Source organism: Haliotis cracherodii, unplaced genomic scaffold (genome assembly GCF_022045235.1).
Source record: "Haliotis cracherodii isolate W230 unplaced genomic scaffold, xgHalCrac1.p SCAF_16, whole genome shotgun sequence".
NCBI classification, from domain to species: Eukaryota; Metazoa; Mollusca; class Gastropoda; order Lepetellida; family Haliotidae; genus Haliotis; species Haliotis cracherodii.
In genome coordinates this window covers 26,293,124-26,305,169 of record NW_027266271.1, presented here as the reverse complement: position 1 = coordinate 26,305,169, position 12,046 = coordinate 26,293,124, and the positions used below count along the sequence as shown (strand labels likewise).

Sequence of the window (12,046 nt, the reverse complement as noted above, 5' to 3'; positions counted from 1 at the left end):
CCGGTAATCATTACGTGTCCGTTTTCTATATTGATTATTTGCACATCCGCAACTTGGTAGCCAATGGTTTTAGCGTTGATCCAGCTCACACTGGAACCAGGGTTCGATTCCCAACATGGGTCAGTTTATTAAACATTTTCTTGGTAATAGCTGCGTAAGGACATGCTGGTGGCCCTGTGGCCCCAGGTGCTGTAACTCGCAACAGAGTTTTGCCGCATTGGCAAGCCAGAAACCTCTCCTATAACCATGCTCTTGTTATGTGTGGGGCTGTCAGCACCATGCTCGTAAATGTCCAAACCGTGCTTTATACCGCATCAAGCTGTCAAGCCGTGATATAAACCAAGTACTGTTCAAAGCGGCGTTAAACAACCTCACTCACTCACTAATACCTGCGTCAAAACCAAACGCACTTCCTCTGGTTACCATCGCGTCGTGCACGTATGGGAGACATCGCTACAACACTGTGTCTCGTGTCCATGTCCAGCTGAACAATATCAACACATTTTCATAAAGGCTTCATTCATTATTAAAAACCCACTCCTTTCCGTAAGTGTCAGTCTACGCATAAAACAATGGTGTTTTCACGGTGAGATGAGAAATTCGGTGACCGCGTACTTTGTCACCGTCAACAATATTCCTGCTCTAATGCCCCACTTTCAAAAAAACAATGTGGGTCACTTTTTTCTTCCTGATCCGTACCATCGTGTGTGTTCGTGACCCAATGATTCTAACAATCAGATGGCAAAAACAGACATGAATGCGAAGCATCGTTGAAAAATAGGTTTTAAATCAAATTCAGAGGATGTTTTTAATTGTTTCAGCTTTCGTTTCCCCATGACGTCCTTTTTTAAACTTTTCTCCGGTCACAGACACGGAATTTCTACATATGGAGATGGCAATCTCCCCATAAAGACGCCTATTGCTATTTCGGGAAAAATAGGAGTATGTCATCAACGTGAACCAAACTTGAAATGTTCGTGCAACTTCCTTCGTTAATAAAAACAATATCTTTTGTGAGTAAAATTCTTTACATCATACATGAAACATAAACTTGAGTAATGCCTCTGCTTGATATCGCAAGGGCGGACAGGCCTAATAAATCACCCCACTGAACTTAATACTTCACATGTGCAGCGTTCAACTTAGTATTGTACCCACCGTTAGAGTGTGTTAGTTTCCCAGTACTTAACAGTGTGTTAACCTCAGCAGCGTTTGAGCTTGGAAGAAATTAACTGAATATTTCTATGAAAAATGGCAATTATTAAAAATCGAATACTGAATTTTTTCTGACTATACGCTTTAGTAATTGGTCCCTTTTGTGATTATATGAAACACAGTTTAACACGATGTGGCAGTCATCCTCAGGCACCTTGCATCTTTTACATAAAACATCTTCATCAATGATCTCACAAATACCACCACGCGCCGTCTGTATAACCAACGTATTACGTCCACTTTCAACTTCAGTGATAATTATTTTGTAAGCATAGGGGCGGTGGGATAGCCTAGTGTTTAAAGCGTCACGCCGATGATCCTGGTTCGATTCCCTACATGAGTACAATGTGTGAGGCCATGCCTGGTGTCCCCCGCCGTGATATTGCTGAAATACATGTATTGCTAAAACCTCACTCACTCACTAACTCACTCACTCACTCACTCACTCACTCACTCACTCACTCACTCACTCACTCACTCACTCACTCTGTAAGCATATGATTCTTCCTGAAGTAAATACTATTCATAATCTCAAAGTGACTTGTAGGGGCTATACATGGTTTATGTAGTATGTGACATGGCTTCCCAATCCTGTGTTGCACAATCAATGATTCGTTGCCGAAAGGCCGATATTAACAAAGCATAATCACCGACTTCTTCGATCGACACATAACAAAAGGCCGAAGCCACATAATACACGTTCAACAGGACCGAATTTGGCCAATTATGATATGCTAACATGTTATATGTATGAGTCACATGACTCATGACTCAGTCTCGAGATACCCGTCAAGATCCGGGGTAGAATAGGATTTCAATAATCCATGCTTGCGACTATGCTTGTCGTAAGAGGCGACTAACGGGATCGGCTGGTCAGGCTCGCTGACTTGGTTGATGCATGTCATTGATCCCAAATTGCGTGGTTCGATGCTCATGATATCAATCACTGGATTGTTTGGTCCATACTCGATTATTTACAAACCGCTGTCATATAGCTGGAATATTGATTGCAATGAAGGAACGGATTCAGTGTCAAGTGGAACAGAAGGCTCTTACGCCTCTTTTCATCATTATTCCAGTAATATCACTGCGAACTCCATAAATGGGCTTCTCCCATTGGACCCAGGTTGGGAGCCGATGTGTAGTCATTGACTTCCACCTCTTAACCAAAAGACACGAGAACGAGTCGCAGAGACGTATTGCGTTACACAGTGAATATAAATGTGCAACAAATCTTTCCTGTCCAGGTGAGCTACATAGCCTGTCACTCAACCACACCGACCGCTCATAAACTCCTAAATGAACATGTAGTTTACTTGAGGGTGAAGACTTTTTAATCCAGGCGAAACCCTTGTATTTAACAACATGAAGTGACTCAGCTTTCGATTTCCTGTTCAAATGTATGGAAGCCCGTTACAACGATTACCGCTTTCTTCTGAGATGACCAAAAACAGCGTTGTGAGTGAAATACGATTAACGCCGCTTTGAACACTAGTTCGGTCATGTGACTGTGCGTCAGCTTATGGAGACAATACAGTTGTAAGATGACGCATTCCTTTGCTAAAACCAGGGGTCATAATCAAGTCTTCAGTGTTTACCACTGTGAAACACACGAGCACGATAAGGAGCAGAATTGCAATGGGCCATATTAAGGTAGAATTTGGAATTCGAAGTCACGTTATCGGCGCATGGGTATTTCATATTTTGGAGGGAAATATAGCTTTCGTGCTATGGCGCCTAGACCCATACATACATATTCGAATATCACACACAAATATTTTATGACACAAAATGTAATTCCATTCAAACACTCCATCTAGAAGAATGCAGATGTGACGTAAATTTTAACTCACTCACTCACTCTATTCACAGAAATACTTAAGAAAGTAACAGATGTTTTGCCTGAGGCTCACACGATGCCCTCTTTCATGTTCTGTACTATTGTCCCACAATGCACTAGCACTAACAAAAATAATATTTTTTGGTAGCATTCCTGAAGTTGAGAGCTGAATGACAACAAACTATTTCACGAATAAAACGTTTTAACATTCGTATCTTCGTCGATACAAGTCGTACCGAACGCTGCTGTGTCCAGGGTAACACGGGAACACACTTCCACACGCGTCTATTTGTACAGTGTTTTACACACGAATAAAAGAAACGTTTGCACTATTTGCATAGGCTTATACTGTTTAGTACATTTCTGAACCAACCTCTTTAAATGACAATCACAGTAAACTCTTCATCCAGACAATTATGCGCGGATACGCCCAGCAAAAGAATATACTCTCTCACTGGGCCATAAAAGAAGGGGAGGGGTAGGGCGAGGTTTCCCAGACAAACAGAGGTAGAATACATCATGCGTCACACTGCCGAGAGCGCCACCACCCAACTCCTCTACTTTGCAAACATAGTTTTTTTCATACGTATTATTTGTAAAGTGAATTTAATAAATGAAAAACCTTGACCCCAAAACAATAATTTACGGGTACACCAGTATGTACGCTTGTACACGAACGGGGTTCACTTTCTGGTGATGATGCCCGTCGCGTCAACGACATATATTTGATTGTTCTTGGGTCCATTTGTATTATTTGTTTTGTTGTATTTTGTAGATATATGTTTTAAATAAAATAAAATAAATGTTAGTCTCGATCTGGATGATACTCGTATTCCACCCGTACTCCAACGACAGTCGGGGTGGGGGTAGGGGTGGGGGTAGGGGTGCGGGTGAGGGTGATGGTGGGGGTGGGGGATGGTTACTCTAGCTCGTTACGTCGTGGGTTCGATTCCCGACACTGGAACGATGCATGAAGCCAATTTCCGGTGTCCCCGTGTGATATTGCTGAAGTCAGGGTAAACTCAACTCACGACGCGAATCGATATTCGCGGACTAACCACTTAACCACCCCACCTCTTATTATGATAAACGGAAAGATGAAAATACATCAAAATCCTATACTTTCCCGCTTCTGTAAATTTGCTATCCGTAAGACCGAATAACGCTATAGCCAGGTATCCAAATATTTTTTTAGCGATAATTAAGGCAATCATGAGCTTGTTTCTGGTTACATTGCGCTTCAGAACCAACAGACTATTTAACGATATGATACACATGTATGATGTATGACCCATATCCACTTACTCAACTGGTATAGCATCAGTTAGTTTAAACTATCCGCAAACATGCAAGCAAAACTAGATGCAAAGTATGTCTTCAACGCCATTCGGTTGAAAGAACGACTTCGGGAAACTGATAGCAGACGTGATGTTATCCTTCACACAAGTGGTTTCAATTTATCAGTCGCTTGTTGATAGATTTTATCAGGTGGAGTTAAATGATATCTTTCTGTCATCAAAGACCGGTACGCGGTGTGGTGGTTCTGTTAACGGAAGGCTGCATCGCTCATGCGTAGCAGCCAAGCGAATGCCGTTAAATATAACTGGGTTAGATAGAGTTGCGTCTCAAACCACCGTCTCATGTTACAGAGAGCGGCTGACAGTTGTGCGACAGTGGAACATACGACACTACCTTCTTCACGACTGATTACAGGTGTGTGAGTGACAAGGACCCCGCCATGGATTAAATACTGGGGAAAAGACAGGTGGACACTGTGATTGTGGACAGTTTGAAGGTAAATATTATCTTTTAAAGTAACATAGATGTCGCAGGTGTTTGCTTTCAAACATATGTTATACTTTGACAAGTGATTCCATAGTTTAAAGACATTTACCAGTATAAAGATGTATGTATGTTTGTATTTGTATTTAATTATCTTTAATATCGAATAGTATTAACATAAATTCGATATCATGACAGCTTTGATCATGTGGTATAAATAAGTAATAAATGCTATTACGGATATAAGGATAAATAATATATATTCCGGTTTCGGGGGGGGGGGGGGGGGAGGGGGAGGGGGGGTGCACATAAAACAGTTACTTAAAGACGGTACTACATTTCTCAAATGAAAAATCACAACTTTTTATCCACAAGCGATAGTAAGTTGATGAAAGCATTGTACCTTAAGCAACATGTGCCCGAATGAACGTTGTATTCGTGTTCTTCAATCGCTGTACTATCAAACAAGTGTGTCCGCGTGACGCATTTACGCATAAACTCCAACACATAATATACTATTGGCCACGAGACATATAGAACCATTCTGTCTTATTTTCAAGGATGCTAAAATGTAAGGCGTGATATTCGAAATAAAAAATAGACCTAGAATCTACCTTGAAGTATACCTGTGCAGTATAGATACAGTTAACTTCACTGCGGTCTTATAAAGTTACATCTCTGAAATTCGCTATTTTTTAAGACTATCACATATTTTCCACTGCATTACACACATCTTGATCACGATGTGTTCAGGTACTTCGTTACACCCGAGTTGAACGTACGTGTAGATCGAGATATCCATAGTTAACAGGAGATGAGCGACAGATAGCGTCACAAAACATGGTACGCGGTACTCGAAGACAATTACAGGGAGAGCGTTCAGACAATATGGGAAATAATCTATAGACCCGCACAGCTGGCACCGGAACTCCAGTCCCAGAGCTATAGTACACCCATAGTGTAGGCAGTATTTATGATGATTCGTCATATGATGCCAGCGACTTCCTACTATATGTTTTAGTGGTTATTACACGGAATGTCTGTGGTAATCTGGATAATGACTGGTCCCCAGTAACCAATACTTGTGTGCTAAGCCACTCAGTGGATCCGGTGGTCACTTTTAGTGACTTGGTTGAGTTTGGGTGTGGTTGGCGGTGTTGGGCGCTGTACAGAATATTAATCAGTGGTTTGTTTGGTCCAGCTTCGATTATTTACAGCGTCATATATGTGTGTCACAAATGGATTTTTTACATGCGTGTCGACATAGGATTCTCTACCATATCAATCAAGATTGTCAAATATGCGTATCGAAATAGGATTATCTACCATATCAAACATGCGTGTCGAAATACGATTGTCTACCATATCAAACAAGATTGTCAAATATGCGTATCGAAATAGGATTATCTACCATATCAAACATGCGTGTCGAAATACGATTGTCTACCATATCAAACATGCGTGTCAAAATACGATTATCTACCATATTAAACATGCGTATCGAAATAGGATTATCTACCATATCAAACATGCGTGTCGACATACGATTGTCTACCATATTAAACGTGCGTGTCGAAATAGAATTATCTACCATATCAAACATGCGTATCAAAATAGGATTATCTACCATATCAAACATGCGTATCGAAATAGGATTATCTACCATATCAAACATGCGTATCGAAATAGGATTATCTACCATATCAAACATGCGTATCGAAATAGGATTATCTACCATATCAAACATGCGTGTCGAAATAGGATTATCTACTATATCAAACATGCGTGTCGAAATCGGATTATCCACCATATCAAACATGAACGTCAAATATGCGGAAAGACAGGCAGACAGACACTTTGTTAGAGACTCACCCCAATACATTACAACAATGTTACATAATAAAACGCATGCATGGGACGCTCCATACGGATTTAAAGGAGACTGTTCTAAAACGTGTTTGCACATTTACAATATAGGATATGTACAATAGCTGACTGACAGCTGTATAAAACACTTTTCGTTTTATGTCAAATATCATTGCAGATTTTGCTGGACATAAATTATATACGTGTCGGTATCGGAGTATCTACCTCGTTAAACATTCGTATAAAAATATTGATTATCTACTGTAACAAAAACAGAAGTATCGAAAAAAATGATTTATAAAAGATCTACCCAAGATACTTAAAAAGTTTCAAACATTTTTGTAAACCTCAGACTGATACCACGGCATGCGACGTGGCCACAGCGTGATCAAAAGCAACGTGTCATCACGGTGACGAGGCATCGTAAAGAAACTCCTTATCTGCATCAGGATGTCTAGCCATGCAGCCAACATTTATCGCTTGCATCCATAACCAATAACTGTATGCATCGGTTGTGCCTGGATAGGAGAAATTTATGGCAGTCGGGGTCCCTTAAGCCATAGATTGATGCATGAAAACGCTTGCATGAATGTATAAATAATCCTATAAGTAGCTTTTTACTTACTTTTTCAATTTTACCCCTCTTAAATCAGTATATACTTTTCTTTTATAGGCAAAAACTAATTAAACTGACACGCAGTGCAGCCATCAAGTTATGCAGATGTTTCTCAAAAGGATACCATGTGCAGTTGGTCTAAAAAGATTTCCAAATTCATAAGAAATCTCTGCTAAAAGTAGTCTGTTGTACGAGTCCAAGTCATGAGCATGTCAAAAAGTAATGATACCAGGTGTTCGCGAAATGGTGAGCGACTGATTGTTTGTAAGGATACCGATTTCCTTGCGTCAACACGGGTTCGTTTTGTTAGAGTTTAAGTTACTTAAAGACATAGCATACTATGATAAATACTCTCAAAAAATGTAGGGGGTCATAAAATTTCAATGTTAATACCAAGTATTAGAACAAAGATAAGTGTTGACGATAAGCAAGGATGTTTAAGTCTGTAAAATGTAGCAACAAAACGCATACTTCAGTTGAGCTTAAGCTCAAACGGCGAAATAAATTGCTGCAAACGTTCATTAAGCTACTGGGGTACGAGTTACGGGTCAGACGATTAAAAATCGTCTCCATGCAGCTCGTCTCCCTGCTCGATGGTTACGTGTTGTGCCACCCTTAAAAATCGTCACGTTGCCAACAGACGCTGGTTGCTGGTCACGTGTCATGTTTTCAGACTAGTCCCGATTCAGTTTGCACTTCCTTGATAGGCGTGGTCGTGTCTGGCGACGTCGACATAAACGTCAAGCCAATGTCAACCTGAGACCTGACCCCCAAGCAGACAGATTGGGCGGTGTATCGGTTATGGTGAGGGTGGCATCACTATGACGGAGAAGCCCACTCTATATTGTGCAAGGAATGGGCATCGGATAATACTATCAGGACAATCAACTGACACACTTTGTCGTCCCGTTTGCAAGGCGCTTTGGTCGACGTTTTGTCTTTCAGGACAGCTCCCGCGCTCACCGTGCACGAAGAGTCGGTGCTCACCTCCAGCAACACAAGATCCAAAGAACTGTAGAATGCCATGGCCAGCAATGAGCCCAGACCCTTCCCTCGTTGATCACGTCTGGGACATGATAGGGAGTCGTGTGCGTCAACGTCACAGCCCGCCGACCACGTTGACTGAACGTGATCAGGTGCTGCAAGAGGAGTGCGACTCCCTCAAATGGTCACTGGGAGACTCCTACGCAGAATGCCTCCTCGAATGATTGTTTGACAAACCGTGACGGTTTTACGCACTACTGATCCTAAAACGTCAACCATGACATCTTACCCCTATCGTCCTTCAGGATCACTGGCGGTCATAACATCTACTGTCAGACTTCACCCCCGGCTGTAATGTGTTCCCAATTCGTTTATCATTATCATACAACTATTACTAGAAACTAATATCGGTAACTATTTTGGAAAGCTTAAGTTTTGTCCGAGTATGCCCTAATTGTTTGAAAGAGTATATAAAGTAATGTGGTGACTATTCGTTGGGGCATCGTGTCACTGACGTTATGGTGCCGGGTAACTTCTGTGAAACGTTGCTACAAGCATGGAGATGGCGGTTAAGTTTCAACGCAGCACAAGAAATTCGACCAAAAAACCGACTCAAGAAAGGAATGTGTTTCATTGGTTTAATTCTAACTTATGTGTACATGAAACATGGGTAAGTTTGTTGCCACGTTAAGAATTTACCAATATTTTTCTCAATGTTTGCGTGTTCTAGATCATTACCCTCCAAGAAACAGATGACGCGAACGAGATAAATGCTGATGTATATATGCATCTCACTGAAAGTAGAGAATATAAATTTACGCCTTTTAGAATTTTCCCTCCAAAAAAGGCAAATGTCGGGAACGGCATTCATACTGGTGTATTTTTGTTACAATCAATGTGTAAAATCAGTCAATTTGTAAAATGACTGAAAGTTTCAAAACGCCAAACTTTTTCAGTCATCTTACAATTATAATTCCGTCAGATTAACAGAACGTTATTAAGAAGTTCAGTAGGGCTTAAACACATAACAATATTCTAATTATGCTTGGATTAGAAGCCACAAAAAAATGTAAAATAAATATACAATTCTTTATCGTGACATAATAAATGGAAAAATAATTATAAAATGACCGAAGTATTTTGGCATCTTGTAAATTGCCTACACGAAAATATCAGTCATTTTACAAATTGATTGATTTTACAAACTGAATGTAACATACTGCTCACTGAAAGTGGAGAATGAAGAATTTCGTTCTTTAGGTGTTTACCTCAGTTCACAGGAAGTAGGGGTAGTTGATACTGGTAGTGTAGATATGTTCACGTCGTGAATGACGTCATGTATAATGGACGTACATGTATGTGGCATGTAGTCAGTACACAAGATTGACCTCCCTTTGATAGACACACATGGCAGCCGTTGATGCGACATTGCTACATGCTGTCGTTATGTTGCAGGTTTAAATGTCATAATTAAAAAGCAACTGTTATAACAGTGAGAATTTATCAGATTGTTCACAAGCAGAACAGATTCACATCTAATTATAGATCTTTAACTATTGTCTTGTTTATAAACGTAATAGTCGGGCTACTATTCGACAAAGATATCCGACAAAGCATAGATGGAAGAAACTTCAGCTTTCATTGCTAGATGATTAAATATTCTAAAACGAACATAACGTGTTTCTGAAACGTACAACTGGATCACCCCGCTCTGCTTGTGACCAGACTGCATGAAGACATTATTATTATTCACTCATGTATTCAAAACCTACCCATGCTAGAAAAGCCTTTTAACTAAAATCATCCACCATTTGATATGTTTTAAATGTGTGAAATTACATCACAAAATGCTGTTAAGTCTTGCCATGGAAATATCCAGACAGACGTAACGTTTGACGCCCGGTTCTTACAACACGCAGCCAATCAGGGGATATACGATACAGATTGTTCTGGCTGGTTCCTAGATCCCATGTCCTCTGCATAAGTGGAACCATCTTGTCAAGATTAATGTTTTATTACATGAACTAAGTGCATGCTTTAATAAAATCAGCACGCTGTGCAAAACATTTCATCGTGTTAATTGCCACCCTCTTCATATATCAGTAATTATGATTCAGTTACGTTTTGCGGTAATTTACGAAATGTTTGAGATTATCAACGTTTTATGTATATATTTATCGTATAATCTTAAGTACTCCTGACTTTTGAAACGCTCGTTTATGAGTTCTAGACCTCTGGTAAAAAATATCATTTTGTAAGGCCAAGGTTAAAGGTCCATCTTGAAAGGCGAAAATTTTTGCCTGCAGCGCGAGTGCAACGAGCTCTGGTAGGACACACTGTTAGCATATGGCAGAACAGTATAGCTGTAGAGCTTTGAACAGTGTTTCAGTTATATCACAGCGTGTTAGCTCAACATACGAGGCTGGCAAAGTAATGCAAGTCGAAGACGTTTGCTACTTGTGTGAAACCACGATCGTCGTTCAGGGTTCCATTGATGCCAGATTAATGTGGGAAGAAAGCCCGAAGTAGCGATGGTAACAGATGTTGTTCAAATAAATTTGCTGAAACCCACATTCGTAAATATGGTGCTAATGAACCATAACTCGCCGAATTTGGTATTCGACAACGGCTATCGATGCTGGCTAAAGGACGCAAATCTACCAATGGCATCTCGTTCTACATATTAAGACAACCAACATTATTTAGAAACTTACCCACACCAAACACTGGCGGTTACTCTCAAATAGGTATACAGTAAACTACGTTTATAACGAACACGCTTATAACGAACTAAATTTAGTGGTCCCTTTGAGTTCGTTGTAACCGTAGTTTAGTGTAATCGCGAATAATATTCGTCAATGCCTAAAACATGTCGTGTCAAGAACTAGGTCATTCATCCTTTTGGATATTCGGACTGGACATTCAGCTATATTCGACTTTATTATAACTAACCTCTTCATCGGCGAAAATACAGAGACTGTACGTTGTACGATAGTCATCGAGTCATACTCAAAGGCTGGGAGACTTTATGTAACATGTGATCTAAATACGTCACAGTTGATTTCGCTGCCTACACAAGTCAGCATCGCAGCATCTTGATTAAACATATCTCGTAAAACAATCAATCAGTTGTCTAAAAAATGTATAGTTTCCTGTGTTTTTGTAACACAAGGCCGACACTTAAGCCGTTGGTGAAATGTACGCTTGATGACTACCTTTAAATGTTTTCACACGATGGTAGTGCGAGCGAGCTCGGCGTGTCGTGACAAAGATCTCGTCACATGACCCCCGACTTCCGTATTTCCTAGAAACAAAGGACTTTACGTGTGTTACCCAGACTGAAGGAATATTGATAATCATATTGTGATCATGTTTAGTTTAGAGTACAGAGCCACGACTGCAGATTAAACACACCTTGATGTTTTAGATAGGCCAGTGGGCATGGGTATTACAGAGAAATTCAGATTTCTTGTTTGATTGTTTAAAATCACAACAAGGCAGCGCCTTATCATGTCTATTGACGTTCAGAGTTTAAACTGTCTTATGCCTGTCTTATACATATGGTGACAAAGCTATCTAGGACCGCGTTGTAATAAATGAGCATGGTTTTACGCCACGTTTAGTCAAAGTCACGGCGGGGTTCATTGAGCTTCACACATTGTATCGATGTAGCAAATCAGACCCAGGACTTCTCATGACGAGCGGAAGCTTTAACCACTAGGCTACCGCACCCGTCCCTAGTT

General features: G+C 40.4%; 1 protein-coding gene across 2 annotated transcripts in view; it reads left to right on the top strand.

Moving 5' to 3' along the window:
• LOC139464013 (carbohydrate sulfotransferase 11-like) overlaps positions 1–12,046 on the top strand; it is an 83,600-nt gene that overhangs the window by 21,655 nt on the left and 49,899 nt on the right. For both annotated transcript variants that reach the window (XM_071245524.1, XM_071245525.1), the window contains exon 2: positions 4,705–4,850. The gene's annotated coding sequence lies outside the window, so the exon portion shown is untranslated. The remainder of the gene's footprint in view (positions 1–4,704; positions 4,851–12,046) is intronic.